The 19,486-nt window shown below is 38.8% G+C and overlaps 1 protein-coding gene across 2 annotated transcripts in view; it reads left to right on the plus strand.

Moving 5' to 3' along the window:
- LOC306799866 (uncharacterized protein) overlaps positions 1-19,486 on the plus strand; it is a 257,832-nt gene that overhangs the window by 117,012 nt on the left and 121,334 nt on the right. Inside the window, exon 3 of one of the 2 annotated variants that reach the window (XR_013773700.1) lies at positions 17,083-17,257. The exons of the other annotated variant lie outside the window; for it this stretch is intronic. The gene's annotated coding sequence lies outside the window, so the exon portion shown is untranslated. Of the gene's footprint in view, positions 1-17,082; positions 17,258-19,486 lie in introns of those variants that run through there. 2 annotated transcript variants of the gene reach the window in all.

The following is a 19,486-nucleotide window of genomic DNA, read 5'->3' on the forward strand; positions in this document are numbered from 1 at the left end:
ATTGCTTAGTATCCTATCTAAAGGTTCTGTTTTCAATATCTTCATTACTCTGTAGATCTGCCAGTGTCTGAGAGCCTTCTGTAGAGTGACCATCATCCTGCTGTGAAGTGGGCTTTCAGATTTGACTGGGATTATTTTAAAAAGTACCAATGTTTCACACGTTAGAGGGATCGCATTGTTAAAAACACAAAGGGCCTACAAGTAACTTACAGTAATACCTCAAAGTCTACTGATGTGGAAGGCCAGGACCTTAATTCCATTCTAAATTAAATTCTAAATGAAATATTTAGGTTTTCTAAGAAGGGGGTTGAAATAGGGATAATGTAGGCAAAGAACAAGAAAGAACAATTCTGTGTAAACTTGTCTTGCATATTGTCATAAAACCTCTGTATTTCTTGCTTCAGATGTAGTGTATGTTCAAGACAATTAATATATCAGGGCAAAATTTGCATAGATGTAGAAACTTGAGTTAAAACTTCAAAACCAAAAGCCACTAAGAAGTTAATAAAAAGGCTGAAGTAGTGCAAGCAGAAATCCTAGGCTTCAATAGAAAGGCTTCAATAAAAACAAAGCTGTGACCAACAATACAAGGAAACCGTGACTCCAGCAAAATAAGATGTTTTCTTGATTTCTTTTTCTATTAAGTGTGAATGGTGCTCAAATGGGGAAAGCATCTGAACTCCCAAGAATGACAGTGCCTTGATGGATGAGATTGAGTTAAATCCCTCTTCATAAACATGTTAAAATGCAAATGTCAGTTGTATAGTTGCAAAAGTAAGCTAGGAAAACTAGAATACTGTTCGGGCTGCAAATGTAACCATCAAAAACTAGTGGAGGGAAATGATAATCTGCAGAGTATGCTAATGGGCATTAGATTTAAGGCACATGATCTTTTCTTCCATAGTTTACATTTATGGGCAGTGAAAGTGGTGGGCAAAATCATGCTGTCTGTCTTCATAACCGTGGCTGACTGTAAGGAGCAGGAGGGAAAATTGTTGTTAATCCTCCCAGTGACTCTTAGATGGACTTCCAAAGACTAGACAAAATTCTCAGCCACTTAGAACAGCTGAGCTCTTTTGTGTCCTACAGTACAGAGCTTGCTTATCCTGCTAAAGATCAAGCTCTGCTTGTACCCATCTAATAGGAATATATTGAATCTTGCATGGAGTGCAAGCAGGACTTTGATCAATATTGCACGCATTTTATTTGAGGACCTACAGCAGAGGCCCTACACTTAGAAAAACAATTGTAGTAGGTCTTGGGAACACTTGACAGAATATATAAACAGATGATGTTATGGTCTCAGTGGAAATCTAGCTGTATTGAACTGAAAGTAGACCATACAAGGAGAAAAATTGTAGAATACTTAGTCCTTGTAGTAGAACACTATATGCTGCAGGCCAGAAAGCTGTCTTTGGAATTCCTTTGGAAAATAAAACCACAATGAAATATCTCTCCATACTACACTGTGAACTTCTGAAGGTGGAGTTTCTCTGCCTTAATGAGTGAAATATACTACTGTATGTATATGTACAATATGTAGTATACTTCACGCAGTAAATAATAGTAAAAATTAAAAGCATGGATTATCCAGAGGAGGACATCATAGGAGAAGTTCATGCAGTTCCACTTCTATAAGTGGAAGTAAGAATTCTACAGTCAATATACAGTTGGGTAAGATAAGTGTATTATACCTGAGCTTCCATTGCTTGTGTTCCCTGTTCTCTGGGGCAATAGCACAATGCAGATATCAAATGACTATATATTGATAAACCTCAATATGTATGTTGTGAAGTGTTATCTGAGCTGCTGTCATCTGTGTGTTCACATAACTTTCTCTTTGTTGATTTTTATCCAGGAATGTTGTACTAGCACTTCTTTTGAAAAGTAACTAAGAAACTTAATGAAAATAGGATTGAGTTCTGATTTCTGTGCCCTTTGACTACTTGTTTTCAGCTCTAGACATCAGGCTTAAGTAGTTTATTTCAGGGCATTAGTCTGGAATGCTTTCATTTCAGTCTTTTATTTAACTAACCAAATTACATTGTAAAGTAGAAACTTCTTTTATCTTAAGCTTTGCTGTTTTGTTTTCTTTTCTTAAGTCCAGTCTTCTAACTTTTTCATCTTGTTTCTTCTAGGATGTTATTTCCCAAATCCAGTATACAGAAAGTTTTATAGTTACTAAGCAATAGTGGCTGTACCAGTCTTTGTGGTACAAATATTATTATGAAATCCTTCCTTTAACAATGGTTGTAAAAATGTTGATATATCTGTTTAAAGAAGTATGAGGAAAAGAAAACGCAGAAGTCCCTGTGTCTTCACCGATATGGGAAGTGTCTGGGAACTAGAGTGTTTTCGTGTCACAATTAAGTGGCTACTCTTGTGCCAGAACAGTTTCAGAATTCCCCATGTTTAAGGTTACAGTGATTATTTTTTTGTCTTCAGTGAAAAAGCTTTCATTTAGGGACTTAGTCTGTAGTATTTTTTAATTCCTTGTGTACTTAGTGCCATTGCACTATAGAAGCATTTGCAAAATCAATTTTGAGTATTTCAGTCATTCTCCCGCATTGTCCTTAATATGACCTTTCTTAAAATCTACTCGCTTCTGGTCCCTAAATGCAAAAACCTGTCACTGTTGAATGGCTTGTTGAAGAGCCACAAGTAAAATATTAAAGCACCAAACTTTCAACTCTGTCTAATTTGATGCCTATTTCCCAAAGAGATGCTTGGGTCTTATATATATATATTTATGTATTATATAAATATATACATTTACTGATATATATACTGAACTTGCAACCTGCAAGGGTCTTGATTAAAACCTCTTCTGTAATTTGGAAGTGCCATGAGGAAGGAAATCTACCTGAAGTCTATCAAGGAATTGTCAAACTCTTAAGTAAAAGCAGCATGGGTCCTGCAACATACTTGGTTCCAACATTAAAAGTCTGACAGAATTCCTTCAGAGAAGGTGCCTAAAACAAAATGAAAACCTCACTAACCCCTCAGGAAAAAAGTATTGAGGTGTGCTCAGCATAATGATGCAAATCTAACCCTTGGCTTTGAATGCTGTCACTTTAGTAGGGCTCAGAACACAGGATTGCTCACTCTGGAGCAGTACAACTCCATGCTTAAATCTTTTATTACCTTTTCCTGGAGCTGTTGCTAGTCTCAGGATTGGAGGAGTACAGGACTCACTTGGATATTTACTCAGAATTTTTACAGCTGTTCTGTTGTTACTTGAACGTGTGTTATTGTGATTTAAAGGTGAAGACTATTCTTGGCTATAGAGAACATTTTTCGCGTGTAGGGCAGGTCAGCTTTTCCAGCTTCTGCTGCAGTGGGATAGTAATCCATCACCATGGCATATTGTATTTGTGTCAGGGTACCAAAAAGACAAGTAAGCATTGCACAGACCAAATCTCAAGCAGCCTAATGCTTTCCACATCAAAGCCAGAGTCTCCTGTTGGCTCAGCTTGCTAAGGTCTCTAGATGAGTAGCAGGACCAAGCCTTGCTTTCCCCTGAGCTAGCTGGTGCCTGCAGTGATGTGCCAAACAGCCACCAACTCAGGAAGAGGCAGGATTACCAAAAATTTTCCAGTGTTTTTTTCTTGTTTCTTTTTGTCTTGAAACTTCTTGTGGTTTCTCACTCAGTTAAAATATTAACTGCAATCTGCTTTTTGATGATTTTATAGGAGAGCTAACGTTTCTGAGTTTCAGAGCTAACAGATGCGTTTGCAGCTGAACCCGCTCTGGAGGAAGGTTCATGCCAGCATCTGCCACAAGGAGGCAGAAGCATTAAATCTTAAAAGACTTTAAAACCACTTCCTTGATATGTATCTCAGTTTATTAAAACCATGCTTTAGAGTATCTATAGCTACCTCTGATCTATACAGTTGTTTGGGGAGAATGAAATTTTACAGGGCAGAATCCAAAACATAAAAAAATTGTGCGTGGTGGAATTTTACTTGGTGTTCTGGCAAGCTGCAAAAAACTGTTATAGAAACATATAAGCAGCAATTAAAGCAAAGACACCCCCCACACCTCTGGCAACAGTTACATGATAGTTTCCCTCCCATTGCATTTCATAGTTACCACTCTTGGTCACTTTCCCTTTGTGAAGGCAATTCTGAAGTCCAGATCAGTGACAGTGACACATTAACATTGCAGTAATTGTATTTTCAAGCATGCCTGGTTTCCTGTTCAGCTAATAAGTTGCTTGCTCAGCTGCTTGCAGTAATTCAGAAACTCAGTATGGCATATTCGTGTTTCTGGTCTGCCTTTTTGGTGAGGATGTGGTCTGATTGCACTATGATAATTCTCTTAAAGGTTAGCTATAGTGAATTCTAAAAAGTGTGAGTGGTTTAATTGAGCCTGATCCCTTCACAGTGCTACTGAATGTGAATGAAATCCCTCTTGCATCCTAGTGAACAGACTATTGAAAGCTTGGTGGTGGTTTTCTGTGTTTGCTTGTTATACTTGGTGATGCACATGAAAGAAATAGAGAAGGGGAAGAAACTTTCAAAGTGAAAGTTTGTATTTTGTCCTTAATTTGTCCTCCTTTACTTAAGTATCAAAGCACATATGGAAGAAAGGTCATTCTGTTATCTGAAACTACTGCAGCTCAATACGTAGCTGGGCATAATGGAATTTGTTTAAGGACATGGTATCATCTGTAATGTCAGATGTCCTACCTGTTACCATCTGTGTCAGACTTCATCTGACTGACTGTAAATACAGGTCCTCTGCTGTGTGCCTTAGACCACTGTCTTGGCTAATGTAAGTTAGCGCGTTGAAATCCACTTAAAAAAGAAATTTCTTCCTAACTAAAAAAAAATGTTTGTGTAAAGAACACCTCTTCTGCCTGTGAAGAGATATTGCAGTCCATTGTGTTAAGATGTATTACAGGTTTAAATTACAGATTATGGCACTTCAGAGGTGCTTTCTGATACTCTTGCAGCCATCAGCCACACAGTCACGATGTTCCTGTGGCTTAGTGGCTCACAACTGAAAAGGAAGGAAAAAGGCATTTGATACCAGAGACACGTTTCTGAAGAGCAGCCTATTGTTTCACTCTCATCCTGTATGCAACCACAAATGCTCATTGCTGCAGGCAGGCATGTGCTCCCCCACTTCTGCTAATGTGGGGCTTGTAACCTTCCTCTGCTCCCAGCACTGTCTTTGTATTTCAATAGCTTATTGAACGCATGCCTTTCCACAGCCCAGGGCTTGAATTTGGGATCACATCATCTAGCTTCCACTCTAATTAGTTATTAAATACACTGGACATTTTCATGTGTTAATTAATACCCAGTGAGACTGTATACAAGGTGATGAGTAAATAATGCATCAATAGATTTACATTCTTTCTTGGGTACTGTGTATATCAAGTAATGGTTATGCCTAGTTTTAAATGGGGGAATTTGGATTTCATTTCTAAGCCTGTGGAAGCTTTGGATTGTAATTAGTGACACTGTTCTAGTAAAACAGCCTTAGTAAGATCTAGTTTCTGATCTAAAATTATTTCCTTTTCCTACATTTTCAGGTTAAGTGTAGCTTTTATAATTGTTATTTTCATTTTATTCATTATTAAAAGTTAAAAGGGAGATAGTCAAAGCAGTTTAACATCCAGATTCTCTCTTTGTTTTGTACTTTTTTTGTGATTCATAATGTGCTTGCAGGAAAAATAAATAATCAGTGGTATGTGTTGTTCTGCCACAGGCCTTACATACTAGTAAACACTTCTCCTGTGAAAGATGTGTCAAAACTGTTATGAGGAGCATAAAATGAATGTTTTATATAAGTAAGCTGTTTAATGTCCTGTTACAAGCAGTAAGATCTATGTTGTCCTGCTAATGCAAGTGATCACTTAACCTTTCTGGTAACTGACCTTTCTTCTGCTGTGTTTAGGGGGGTTGTTTTTGTGCATCTCAAGACTGCACAAACCGCTGCATGTGACTGTCACATAGCAGTGTGCATGTCTTAATGTCACATAAGACTGCTTAAACTCACTTCTGCTGTTTGAATATTTTATAATTTTCTTCAGTTCAGATTGCCACACTTTTTTTTTTTTTTTTTTTCCCTTTTTTTCCCTCTTGACTAGCCATAACAATTTTAACTGCTATTGAGTTTTGCCATTTGATTGCCTTCTCTGTTTTGGAAATGGTGTGTTACATGCCTGACTTCCTGTTTCCAGGTAAATCACACAAAGGTTTACAGTAATGATGCTTCACATTTTCAGATATCATGGCTGAGCAAATGGTCCACTGCTTTAATTACAGTGGTCACTGAGACAATGTCTGACAGGTTTTTTCAGTTCCCAATTGTCTAGATAATAGTTTGTGATAATGATATTATTGTGTGCTTTTTTGTTTTTTGTTTTTTTTTTTTTTTTTTTTCTGGTGAAATTGGTGATTTCTGCTATGCTTGAATATCTGTGCTTTTCAGCACAACTGCAGCCTCTTGCTTAAACTGGATATCCACATGACAGCTCTGTGCTGGGAACAGTCATGGCCCTAGTGGGGAATGCACTCCTGAGAAATGGTTCTATTTCAGAGTACTCCCACATAAGTCTGAGAAACTTTTAAAAATAATTTTATAGTACACAGCCAAAGTATTTTCTCTCACTGTGTGTAACACTGAAGTATTTTTCAAAACACCTTGACAGTTAAAATGTGCTTGAGTATCAAGTTTTTTTTCCTGCAGTGTCTGATTATGCAGGTGCAGTTGGTATGAATTTTTCCTCTTTAATTCCCTCTCCCCCATCCCCAGCTGTTACCTTGAAGTGGTCTGAAACAAGTTTGGTTTAGCAGTTCATGTTCTTATTCAAATGCTATGCTTTTCTGCTGCAAGATTGTCTTACAGAAGTCACTGATATATCCCTTGCTCATTTTTTAACTTGTAGTTGTACTAGTAGTGACCTTACTGTAAAGTCTTCCCTGTCTGTTGGTATCCTACTCTTGGATATTATTACAATGGTATGGTGTGAGTTTAACTATTGGTCAGACCTTATTTTTTTTTTATGCATTTAGGTGATCATTTGTTCCCTCAGCAGAAGTGAATATGGAACAAAAGTTCTGAACACTGGGAACTTTGGAATTGTGTGTTGAGAGGTCCCCTTTGCTTCACTGAATAATTTCAGGACTCTGCTTTGTTATTTTTTAAGCACAATTTCAGTGAGACCCAACTCCTTCTGACTACTCAGTAACTACAGCACAACTTGAGTTGAAAACTTCAGAAAACACTTTTACAGCTGCTAAAGCTAAATAACCTTTGAGTTTACTTAATCTTTTAGGAAAGATTTGTTTTGTAATGCTCATACCTCTTCAGGTAACATATGATCTTTGGGTGGACAATAAGCACGTGGTCAGGACATAGCTCTACTCTTTGAGATTCATATTGATTTTCTTTTATCTTGTGTTTTACCTCCCTCTCTGTTTCTAGAAAAGATGTGAAGATATAATTCTGATCTTGGCTGTTGTCTCTGGAGCCATTTAGTTGTGTTTTGTGCCTGCTACACACAAATATGTCCTTGGTGTTGCTACTAGTCTGATTTAAAACTGTTCTCATTCTTTTTAGTTTTGTCATATGCGTATAATATTTCATCTTTTGAGACTGCCTGCAGTCTTACTGCTGTGTGATTTCCCTTTGTTTGCAAGGGTAGGTATAATCTTCTTGTCATAGTTATTAGCTCTGATTCTGTATACAAAGTCTTTCTTATAAACTTTGTCATGGCTTTTCTCTACTGCACCTACATTTTGCTTTTTCATTAAACATTTTAACCTTGTCTTGTGTAAAATCATATATTTCTTTCTTTTTTGCAGTTATCTGGTTCTACTGAGTAAATTATTTGTATACTTGCTACCCCAGCTTCTTGGGGTTCAGTCTGAACTTGTTAGCTGACATTTCCCATGCCTTGGTGGAGTTACTGTATTCTCTCTGACTTTTGTCTTTGTATATCTCTTGTCCCTTTCCTGAAGTGTTTGCCATGATATGTTTTTATTGTGCCATACAGGAGCCCTGAAAGCCAAAAGATGCTCCTATTAGCCACTATGCACAGAACCCCACTCTTACTTGTATTATAGGCTGTGCCTTTCTCTTTTCAGTTGCTCTCAGCCTGTGATGTAAATCATTCAGCTGTGCTTCCTTTGTTTGATTCTGGGTACAGCTCTGTGTCTTCTTGTAGCTTTCTCTTTTTGCTTGTCTGAGAGATTCCCTCTTCTGAGTCCCCTCTTGCCACTCCTGGAAGCAAAGATCAAAGTCTTTGCTTTTTAACCAGGCCATCATTGTATGGCTTTGGAACTCCAGGTGGGTCTCTGACTGGGTGTTATATGTTGCAGTTCCTTCCCAAATTCACATGTATGCTTTTGTTGCCTCCATTGCTTGTGGGGAGAGTGCGATTCCTTGTAGGCATTTAAATCTTCACTGAAGAAAGTTAGCAGCATTACTTCCCGGGTTATTTCAGGAAAATCTCTAAAAACATCTGCTAAAGCATCATTAACCCAAGGATGACAGCCACCTTCTATTTCCTGCTCACCATTTAGAGGTAACCAGCCCCACCATGATTTCAAGCAAGAGATGAGATCACTGTGGTGCCACTGCTAGTTTTGGTGCTAGTTGTAGCTCTGCTACTTGACCAAGATAATCAGCAAGCAAGTGAAATAATATTTTAAAGCTTTGTGGAAATTCCTGTTTCTTGCACTATTCATGGGAGGAGGTGAACTCCCTAATGAGGCACTGTATAATTTTTTTCAGACCTTCTCCTTTTAGTCTCGAGAAGAAAACTAAGTTTAAAATGGAGGCCAGGAAATTAGAAGTGTTTTGACACCGATTTTTGTCTTCTTTCCTGCCAGTCCCTTGTTTCCTCCTTGAGACATGCTGTAATGAAACCTCAGATTCTGACACTCAGCAACCCACTCACTCAGTCTAAACCATGAGATAGGGTAGCAAAAGGACAGCAGTTGTTTGTTCCTGGAGACATTTTTTTTGTTTTTTGTCAAGTCTATTATATCCAAATGGAATTACATAAAGAATTTGTCTTAACGGTCCAATTTATTCTTTCTTTCTTCTTCTTTTTTTTTTTTTCTCTCACACTCCCCCAGCAGCAGGCATGAAAGTTCCTTCCTGCCTTGCTGTCCTCATTGGGTATTACCCATTAATAATTTTTTAGCATGCACAAGGTTCTTATCCCTATAAAGCTTGTGTTTTTCTCATGTCTGGGCTCCCTGTTAGGCACCTGCTACTGGTGACCTTGCAAAAGGGCCTGAGGACTCGTTCCCTCTTCCTCTTTCATAATTTCTTTCTACTGGCAAGTCATGCTCAGGGTATAAGCTGAGCCTGGAGCATGCCAGGAACAAACTGTGCAAAGTCCTTTGTGACCTGAACAGAGGCTGAGACTTCAGTGGAGAAAACAAGAGCTGATACTTGAGCTCAGACACTCTTTGTAGAGCTTCAACTTCATTGGGGCACTGCTGCTAAGCTGTGCTCCTGCCATTTGGTGGGATCTGGCTGCAGCAGCTCATCTGTGGGGAGCAATTAAGAAACACGAGGTTCTTTGAGGTGGCACTCTTTTTCCTTTGATCTATTGGGCTTTCATGATCTAATGGTAGTTTGAACTGCGTAGTGGAGGAATCAGCCAAAAAAGTGCCTTTGCCAGGAAACTCTGAGCATCAGATACCTTCTGATGAGAAATTCAGCTCTTCTCTGCTCATACAACTTGAGAAATTGTGTGACCTCAAATAAGATTAGTCCCACAAATATGCCTCTCATTTGAAGAGGGAGAAGTTCCACTGCAATAAGCATCATTAGCAGGTATCAGCTGATACTTGAGTTTCAGGCTTCCTTGTGTGATAAAGGATGATGTTTGTAAAAAATACTGTTGTAGTCCTTTGCCTTTCCCAAGAAATTCTAGTACAAAATAAGAGATTCTTTGGGGAAGAAATATCTTCAGCATGGGTACTGACTAAGTACTGGTGGGGAACACCTTGAAGAATTTGTTCTAGTTGCAAGTGAAGATGTACCTAGAGAGAAAAAGCAGCTCTTGGTCTTATTTCTCTCAAGGTAAATATTGTTTTTCAGTTGGATTTTCAGAGATTTTTATTTTTTTAAAATAGTTAATAGTTGCATTTGATTCTGCTGTTGTGTGCACTTTGCAAGAATGTTTCACCTGAATGTCTGAGAAGGGATATATGGTGAGTGATGTACTTGTGTAGGGTTTCTAGTTAACTCTTCTGTTACTGTTGAAATGTGCGGATGGTTTTGGCCAAGTTCTGACAAACTCCTGTTTTGACTAAGAGTACTAAGTTACTCTTACAGTTCTTTTTATTCCTCTCTTTAACAATATAAGAGATTTGAAGGGATTTTTTTTTTTTCCCCTTTTCTGATCAAAAATAGTCTGATGAAAATATCTGCTTACTTCAGTCTGCTCTGACAGATTTTGTGTGGCATCAGTTTTTGTCTTTTGTTGAAGGTTTGCAGCTTCTTCAGAAATCTAAATTTCTGATTTTGAGCTCCTGTAGGAGCTGCCTTGGCTTTCCTTTCTGTCTTATGTTTAACATGTATTAAAGGCAAGGGAGATAAATGTTTGTTTCTATGAATGTTTTGTAGTCCCTTTTAAAAATACTGTCTGAAAGTACAGTTCCTGAAAAACTGCAGTTTCCCCTGTTCAGAATCTATTATTTTCATTCATATGATTCAGGTGATTGTAAACATAGGTCTTAGTTTTATTCCTCTTTTTCCTCAAGTTTCATGCTGCATACATGAAATAATGGATGTGTCTGTACTGGGCTTTTTTCCTGATGTTTGATGCACAATTTGGTTTGGTTTTGTTTTTTTATAGTGAGATGTCAGGACAAAATCCCAACAATATGTGCATATGTGTTATATTGACCTCTCTGTAGCTGTGCTATGAAAGTCTGATCTTGAAATTGTTCATACACTTAATCTCAGGGTCCTGAGCAAACATATACAGACTTGATGGATATTACTGGCAAATATTAAAATCAGTGGTCTTCCCAACATATGTTCCTGTTGAACAGAACCTTGTTGTTGGGGTTTTTTTCTCCCCATGCTGACTAATGCTATTTCTAAGAATATGCAGTCCACTCACTAGTTAAACAGTCCAGCTTTGTAAAGTAGACCAATTTCACTTGAGGACTCTTCCATATGATCTAATTAAGAGTTTGCTGACTTGGAAGACAATACTTGCCACATAATTTGTTATTTGTCATATGTTAACCTTGAAGTTAGTGGGGCTGTGTTGCTAGCTGTAGCATCAAGGAGCAAGCAGTTACTGTACCCTACACTGTTCTTTTGATATGATGATAAACTGCATTAGTCATAAATGCTGATACTTGGAAAACAGTACTTGTTCCCCAAGCCCCTCAGTTGCTCTTAAGTATTTACTTTTGGGGAATTATTGGTTTCAAGGAGCATTAACAAAATGATGATTATATGTTGGTTTAAAGGCTATGAATGTTTATTACTTGAAGCAGAAAGACTTTGATTTATTCGTGAAATCACTGGTAGTAATTGGGAACACCACACTTAAACATATGCTTGAACTGATTCTTCCCTTGGTAGCTCAGTCAGAGGTGGAATTTTTCTGTAGTTATGCATTTCTGGGGGTCTCGAGTGTGAGCTCCTTGCAAGGCTCCACCCATACCTTCTGTGTGCACACAACAGGAAGATTTAATGCTTTACCTTTTTTCTTTATTGAAGATTGGTTGTAATATGAATTGGCAAAAGTGTTTTGAATTTGGACTATTATGCAAAGAACAGAGCAGAATGAATATATTAAATAGTGCCTGACTTCTGTTGTTAGTACCTGCTGGACTCCTCCAGTGGCCTACTATTGTGAGTGTTGAACAAAAGGAAAAGAAAAGCTGTATGTTTTCAGATCTATTTTACAGCTGAAGGACACATTTCTGTACAGATTAAAGGAAAAAAGGATGAGTGGGGAAACAGCATGGATTTACCAAGAGTAAAGCATCTGACCAATCTTTTGTTGTAAAAGGACTAGACCTGTGGACATGGGAGGAGTGGAGGGTATAATTTTCCTCGTCTTTAGCAACATTTCTGATGTGGTCTCCTGCAATATTCATGTGCCCATGTTCAGGGCAGGTGCTTAAATAGATGCACCAATAAAATCTGATTCATGATCAGGTCTAGGAGCAACGTCTAGGTAGGGCTGTACTCTGCCTAGGCTGACTCTGAGTGGAGTGGTACTCCTGAATTTTCCTGTGCTTCCTATAACTTTTTGCAATGAAATCAAGGTCTACATGAAATAAAGTTTTCCTGTAGAATATTTTAGAAAACACTTTTGCTTATTTAGGAGCTTGACATATTTTGTTTTAAGATTCAGGAAGAGTTATTTAATTTCTCCAAAGAAGTTAATAAATACACATTTCAAATTCAGGAAGACTGAAGTTTAGTATATTGATAAGTACAAACAACAGAAAAGTGAATTTAATAACCCGATAGTAATCTTGCCAGTAATACAGCAAGATGAACATTATAATTGAGTCAGGTTCTTCCACAATAGCCATCATCACACTGCAAACTGTACTTAAAGACATGAGAAATTGGGTAACCTTGCAAATTCTTTCTGAGCTCATGAGTTTAGAAGCTGACAAATGCTTTTGTGAATTTTTAGACATCTATCCCATTTTGCAAAATATTCCTTGCTGTTAGGGTTAGATAGTTGATGGAGTGTCTCAACTGTTAACCAAGAGCATGCACTGTCTTGGTTAATGCACTTACCCTGCCACAGATCTACCTGTCATGCTTTGCATCAATCCTCTTGCATATTACACTAGAGAAAATTAGAGGCATGTGTATGAATTGGATGTGAAATAAGTCAGGAAGCTACCATTTTTCTTAGAAAGCTCCTAATGTGCACCTTAATAGGTGATGGCAGTCTCATTCTTAAAAAAATCTATGTTGAAGAATCATAGAATGGCCTGGGTTGGAAGGAACGTTAAAAATCATCTTGTTCCAACCTGCATTGGGCAGGGATAATTTTTACCAACCCAGTTACTTAGGGTCCCATCCAACCTGGCCTGGAACACTGCCAGGGATGGGGCATCCAGAACTTCTCTGGCTAACCTGTTCTAGTGCCTCACCACCCTCACAGTAAAGAATTTCTTCCTGGTATCTCATCTAAACCTCCCCTCTCTGTTTGAAGCTGTTCCACCTTGCCCTATTGTTATACACCCTTGCAAAAAGTCTCCTCTTTTTGTAGGCTCCCTTCAGGTACGTGAATACCACAATATGGTCACCCCAAGCCTTCCTTTTCAGATGTCCAACGTGTTTTTAAAATTGCAAATTTAGTGACAATACAACAACAAAAGCTTTAGCTCCAGTATCCTCTTCTTGTTTCCTCTGGAAACATCAACCTTTGCTGTCTTAGCAGTAGACTTGCTGCTAAATATCCCTGCCTGCAGTGGCCTGGTCTATTAGCCAGCTAAGGCTCTGATGGCTAAATCTGAGTTTACTTTTGATGATGAGCACATTTTCAGGGCATGGGTAATTATCCAGTATGAGCTAATTTGATCTTAAGGGCATGAGAGCAGTGAAGATGATATTCATCAGGCTGCTCATAGCTGCTTTCTGTCTCTATGGGTGATAATGCTGGTCTTATGTGGGAACATAATCTAGGAAATTCTCTATAAGCCTTAATCCTGTTCTGAATATATATACAAGGGTGTTCTGTCCCCAGCATTTCTGCATGTCTGTTCTGGATTAGGAATTCTACCTCTTGCATGGGGAGATGCTTGCTTCTTACCCAATAACAGTTCCATTTTGGGTCCATCTTTTTTGGCTGCCCATACACCCCAGAAGGTGTTGTACAGTATAGGAATAGCAATGTCTTACTATAGCAAGCCTCTGAGTTGTTAGTGGAAATAGCACTAAAATATCTTAGTATTGAAGAAGTTGATTGTCTTTCTTAGCCACTGCAATACCATTTCTGCAAAATATTGACAGTCTGTAGCAACAACTCATAAATTTAGAAGCAGCTATTTTGTTTTTGTTTTTGTTTTGGTTTGCTCACTGCATAAATCAAACAGAGCCTTTAAGGAAGTATAACAAATAATGATGGTCCTATTGTTATAAATTTTTCTGCTGCTGAATAAAAGGAGAGAAACTCAATATGAAACCTATGAAAACACAAAATGATAAAAGCAGGTATTTGACTCTGTAAATTGTTCCCAGTTATTCCCAGCACTGGGGGTTTATTCCTGGGTTGTATTTCACCTTTAAATGTGTGACTGCTGTTTTTCTTGAAACTGAGATCTGCCCACTGTCATCTGAGGACTGATATGGTCCCTCTTGGATTTTACTGAATTTATGATGCTGTGGTAGCTGAATTTTACACAGCTTCCTGTGATGAGCATTACAGGCTCCTGTGAGAAGAGACTTGAGCAGCTGAAGCTTGGCAAGCCCCAATGGATCCTGTTAGAGATCAGAGGAGAAACCCACAAGCAAGGACATGGAATAAACAGCGATACATCTGTCAGCAGGCAGCTGATCAAATCTGTACTCTCTGTACAGTTGGGCATGAAAGAAAATACTCAAATTGCTCTTTCACCTACCTTGTGCCTTGCAGCATATTGTAAAAGAATGGCCATGCTGTTGGATTTAGGCTGCCTTGTTAATGAGAGATCATGCTATGAGTGAATTGGTGCTGGGGTTATTGGCATGTTAGATTGCAGTGTGTCTTCTTTGGCAGTCTCTGGAAGAAATGGGACCAATGCTCTCTTCACTCAGTTGGGTTTTCTGTACTAGAATAAACCCAAAGTCAATAAATAGAATTGTTCAACGAGTAGTACAGTTAAAGAGCTCAGTTTTCACTATTAGGACATTGAATTTTTATTTGTTTTTGAAGAGAAGTATATTGTTCTGAGAGGAATGAAAAATGTCTGATTAATATTTACTTTCTGAACAAGTTTCACTGTTTTTTAAGATATTGGAATTATGTCTGCTGTTTAAATTCTGTATGGTGAAAATAGGAGAAGAGACCTGAGAGACTTTATGCTCATATAGTTCCTATGATTTTTTTCAGTAACATTTAGTCAACGACCATATAATGACTTAACAAAACTTAAGAATTGGCATTTCATTCTAGGCATTGCATTATTTGCAAAAATAATATATTTTTATGATGATTTCTTTAGACTCTAAACTAGAAGTGCTCCAAAGAGAACACAACAAAGTGTGAAAAACAAATAAAGGGTCCTGCTGGTCCTCATGCCATCTGGAGGAAGGGAGCAGAGATCCTGGCACACGAGTGCCCCTTGGTAGGCTACACTGCTGAAAGAGGGTAGGATGCTGCTCAGTTGCACTTCTGAAGCCAAAAGCACTTTTTTTTTTTTCTGCTGAGCAGAGCAGACACCAAGTGCATGCTAATTTGGTACTTGATACATAGGTTAATTGTTCCAGAGCTGGTTTTACCCTTTATGATTTGGAAGCTCATAAGACTGGACTTAGAAGCGTTTCTTGTGGAAGCTGCATTTCCTTCTGACATTAGTCTTAGGTCTGAACTTCTTGGCTACAAAGATTTGTTCCAGCCTCAGTTGAATACAGAGAGTACCCCAGGTTGCACCTATATATTAGGGGGTTGTTCAGAGCAGCAGTGCTGCTCTGAAGCAAGTCTGCTAAACCTGCCTGCTAGCAATGCACTGGCTTGATTCACAGTGGGACTCTGGAGCACATGGATTACATCTCTGATGGACAGCAGGCGTGGGAGCCAAGCAAATGATGTTACAAAACTGATATTGCCACACAGAGGATTGACAAAGCATAACCCCAGCACCAATTGTCTTCTGTGTGAATACTGAAATAACTCAAGAGGTCCATGGTTGTGCCACTCAGGGAAGAGCATTCCTCTGTAGCTTTACAACTCTTCAGTGTGTAAGTGATAGTTGCTCATAAATATGCGTATGCAAAACGTTCATCACAGAACAGATGGGTGAATGACACTGTTTATGTTTTCCTGTTTAGTGTCTGTGTATTCAGATTATTTTACAGATGATCTAGTCCTTTAGCAAGAATCCCTAAGTGTGTTGAAGGATCAGAAGGATGAGGGAGGGATCTCAGCTGCTTTGAGAAGCTCAGAAGAGCCTTGCAGAGATGTGCAATGGGCTGTGGATAGAAATGACACAAACAATCAGTACAATCCTCCTCCTCCTCCTGGCCCCAGCAGGTTTTTGGCCATCTACTTTGGTGGATGTTCAAAAAATCCCACTTTAGCTTGACTTAGCTTAGTGTAGCTGAGGGATTTTAGTAACTTGTACTTTTCACTGTCTGAAGAAACATTTACTCTAGGAGAGTGTTTGGGTTTGTGTGGTGCCACAGTTCAGCCATCAAGAACTGGAAGTTCAAACTAGTTCCACATAGGGAAATGCTTAAACCTGAGATGTGGCTGATCTACATCTGGCTAACCTGTTCTGGAGAGCAGGATTCATCAGAGTTGGGTTTTGATGTGCTCTTTGCTTGTGATTCTTGGATCTTCAGAATATGGTGAATTTAGCTTAGCTACTCTTGCTGGTGCAATGTGGCTGGGTTAGAAAAATTTCTGAAGAAAAACCCATTGAAACATCAATCTGTGTGAGTAAAACTTGCCAAGCTAAGTAAGAAGTGTTGAAATTAGAGATGTAAACAAGATTATATTGCTTTTACTCCCAAATATTAATGCCTGACAGATTTCTGCAGAGAATACTATACATGACAATGTATATGTAATGGCAGTGTATATGTAATGACAATGAAGAAACTAGTGAATTTTTTTGTAATGGGAAAATGAGACTATAAAGATGTTGTTTTTTAATTACATTTGCACAGCTTCTACCCTTAAACAGAGGCAGCTTGTGCAAGAGCTTGAATGCAGAGTGTGATCTTGTAAGGAAGTGTGTGGATGTGACCTCAGTCTGAACTTCTTATTCACTGGCAAATAAAATAAAATACTTACAGTAACTTTTTATTTTTAAACATAAACTGCATTTTGAGGTTTTGGGCTTGGCCTTCCTTGTTCATGATGGAAATCTTTTGTTTGAGGTTTTGATCTTCTATGCCTACTGCTTTTCTCAGTTTGATCAGGAACAGCAACAGATATGCATCACCTTGTTGAGATGCCATGAAATGAAGACTTTGACATTTCCTGAATGATGCTCTTCTGCAATGTACATTTAAAAGACCTGGCCATGCAGTTCACTGTTTCATATGTTTGATGACATCCAGGAAAGAAGGGTAGAGCCTGGAAGTTACCCTACCCATCAGTAGCCAGCAGCTGAGCAATGGATGCACTGTGGTGTGGGTTCTGAACAGGAAGCTGCTGCTGTCAGCCTAAGCCCTTTCAAAATGGATACCTGCCTCCTAGGAAAAAAATAACCACAGCTGGCATTAAGGTTCAAATTTGGAAGTTTCTATGGGGAAAGTGACAAATCAGCCCAGGTACTGAAAAAGCCACAAGAGATGAAATGCTGGTGGATCAATGTGATGCAGTTAGTGGAGCTCCTGCCTATGGGGATATGCTTTACTATCCAGCAGTGTGAATAAAGGTTTCCTGAGTTTTTGAAGGAATTCTGCAAGTGTCTAGTTAAAAAGCTTGTTGCTGATCATGTTGATGAGGATAAGGATTTGACTGACTAGGTGTCCACCTGACAATAAAAGACTGCCTCTAAGACTTTCTACACACCTGTAGGATAACTGCAAAGCAGGACTGAGAATTTTGTTTTTTATATACCCACTTGAAATCTGAGAGTATCAGTGTGATGTTATTCAAATTGAATTTTTTAATTAATAAAAGAAACATGAAAAGCAATCTTTTGGCATGCACATAAAAATTAGTTTGCAAAACTGTTGTAGTGAGTGCAGGAAGCCGCTAGACTTCTGTTCTGTTAAAGAACCTTAATATTTTGATGCAAGCTTAATGTGCCCAACCAGAGATCTGATAGACCGGCAGCCAGAATAAGTCTAGAGAAGAATTTCCTTACCATGAGTGCCCCTTGTCTAGAAAACTTTTAGGAAAAAGACAGTCTTTAAGTAACAAGAATTTCAAATTGCATGGGACTTTTGAGCTAAAGCCCATGTGTTGACTTATGCTTGAAAACAAACTGATAGCTACTGCCTTTTAAGACTATGCTTTCTTTTCTGCAAAGGGCAGTGCAACACTGACATAACACATCCTGAAACAATTAGCTGTAACTATACTAATTGAGTTCTTGTACTGTGAGGGAACACAGTAAAGGAATATAATCCCATAAATTGTACCCCACAATTAAAAAAGGATGTTAAGATATTTTAAAACTCTAGAGAAGGGCAGCAATGCTGGTGAAGAAGCTGGAAGGAATGTCCTCTGAGGAGTAGTTTAGGACACTGGGTTTGTCTAGTTTGGAGGCAAAAGGTTTAAGAAGCCACCTCGCTGGCCTCTACAGCTTCCTAAGCAGAAATGGACTAGGGAATGTTAACTGCTCTCTTCTTCCTAGGATCCCATACCAGGATGTACAGGAATGGCTTGAAGCTGCATCTGTCAGGGGAGGTTTGAACTTAACGTGAGGAAACACTTCTTCACCAAGAGGGTGCTCAGATCCTGGAAAGGCTTTTTGGAGATGTGGTTGATGCTCCATGCCAGCCAGCATTTAAGAAGCATTTGGACAATACCATAAATACCATGCTTTAAATTGTGGTAGGCCCCAAAGCTGTCAGGGAGTTGGACTAGATGAACATTGTAGCTTCCTTCCAGAGGGATTGTTCCATTCTGTTCTTCTTCCACTTTTCCTAGCAGTGCACACAGAGGAAATCTTTGATGACATTTTTTTACTGCCCTGCAATAACAGAAGAATGAATGGGTAATCATGTCCCATTCTACAAATAGGTTCTGTCACTTTGTGGGGGAAAAGGGACGTGCCTTCTGATGGGGGTGAGAGTTGTGGATTCTCTTTGGGTAATTTGACCACTTGAAGTAATTTGAAAAAAGAAGCTGTGCAAAGTGAGGATTTTGTAAGTCTTCTGTGTTCATCCAGTTTAGCTGTGATTCCACAAGGTGGCTCAGGGCAAATGTCTCAGCTCAGCCTGGGGCCTTCAGACCCAGCCTGGGCTACATTGTAGGTTTGCACATCTGTCTCATATCTCAGTCTGGCACTTACAAAGGCGAGCTGTTCTCCTGGGTGGACTCCTCAGGCCTAGGACACAGTTTGTCCTGCCTTACTTCAGGGATAACATGGCATAACTATAGTACCTTATTCCATTCCCTACTTTCCTCGTGAGTCAAATAATGATGAGACTCTTTATTTGCCTGAAATGCTAGGAATTTTTCAGTTTCAGGTCCACTTTCAGGGACACATATCACAAAGGTTGCAAGCAGCAATGTTATTTTAGTTTCTTCTCTATCTGCTTCAGAGCCACTGTTCACAAATTGACAAAATGCTTAGAGGTAGCCAGGAGCAGGTGGATAAATTCTTCAGTTTAGCTTGGAAAAATATTTATTTTCAAA

Source organism: Erithacus rubecula, assembly GCF_903797595.1.
Source record: "Erithacus rubecula genome assembly, chromosome: 3".
In the NCBI taxonomy this organism is placed as follows: Eukaryota; Metazoa; Chordata; class Aves; order Passeriformes; family Muscicapidae; genus Erithacus; species Erithacus rubecula.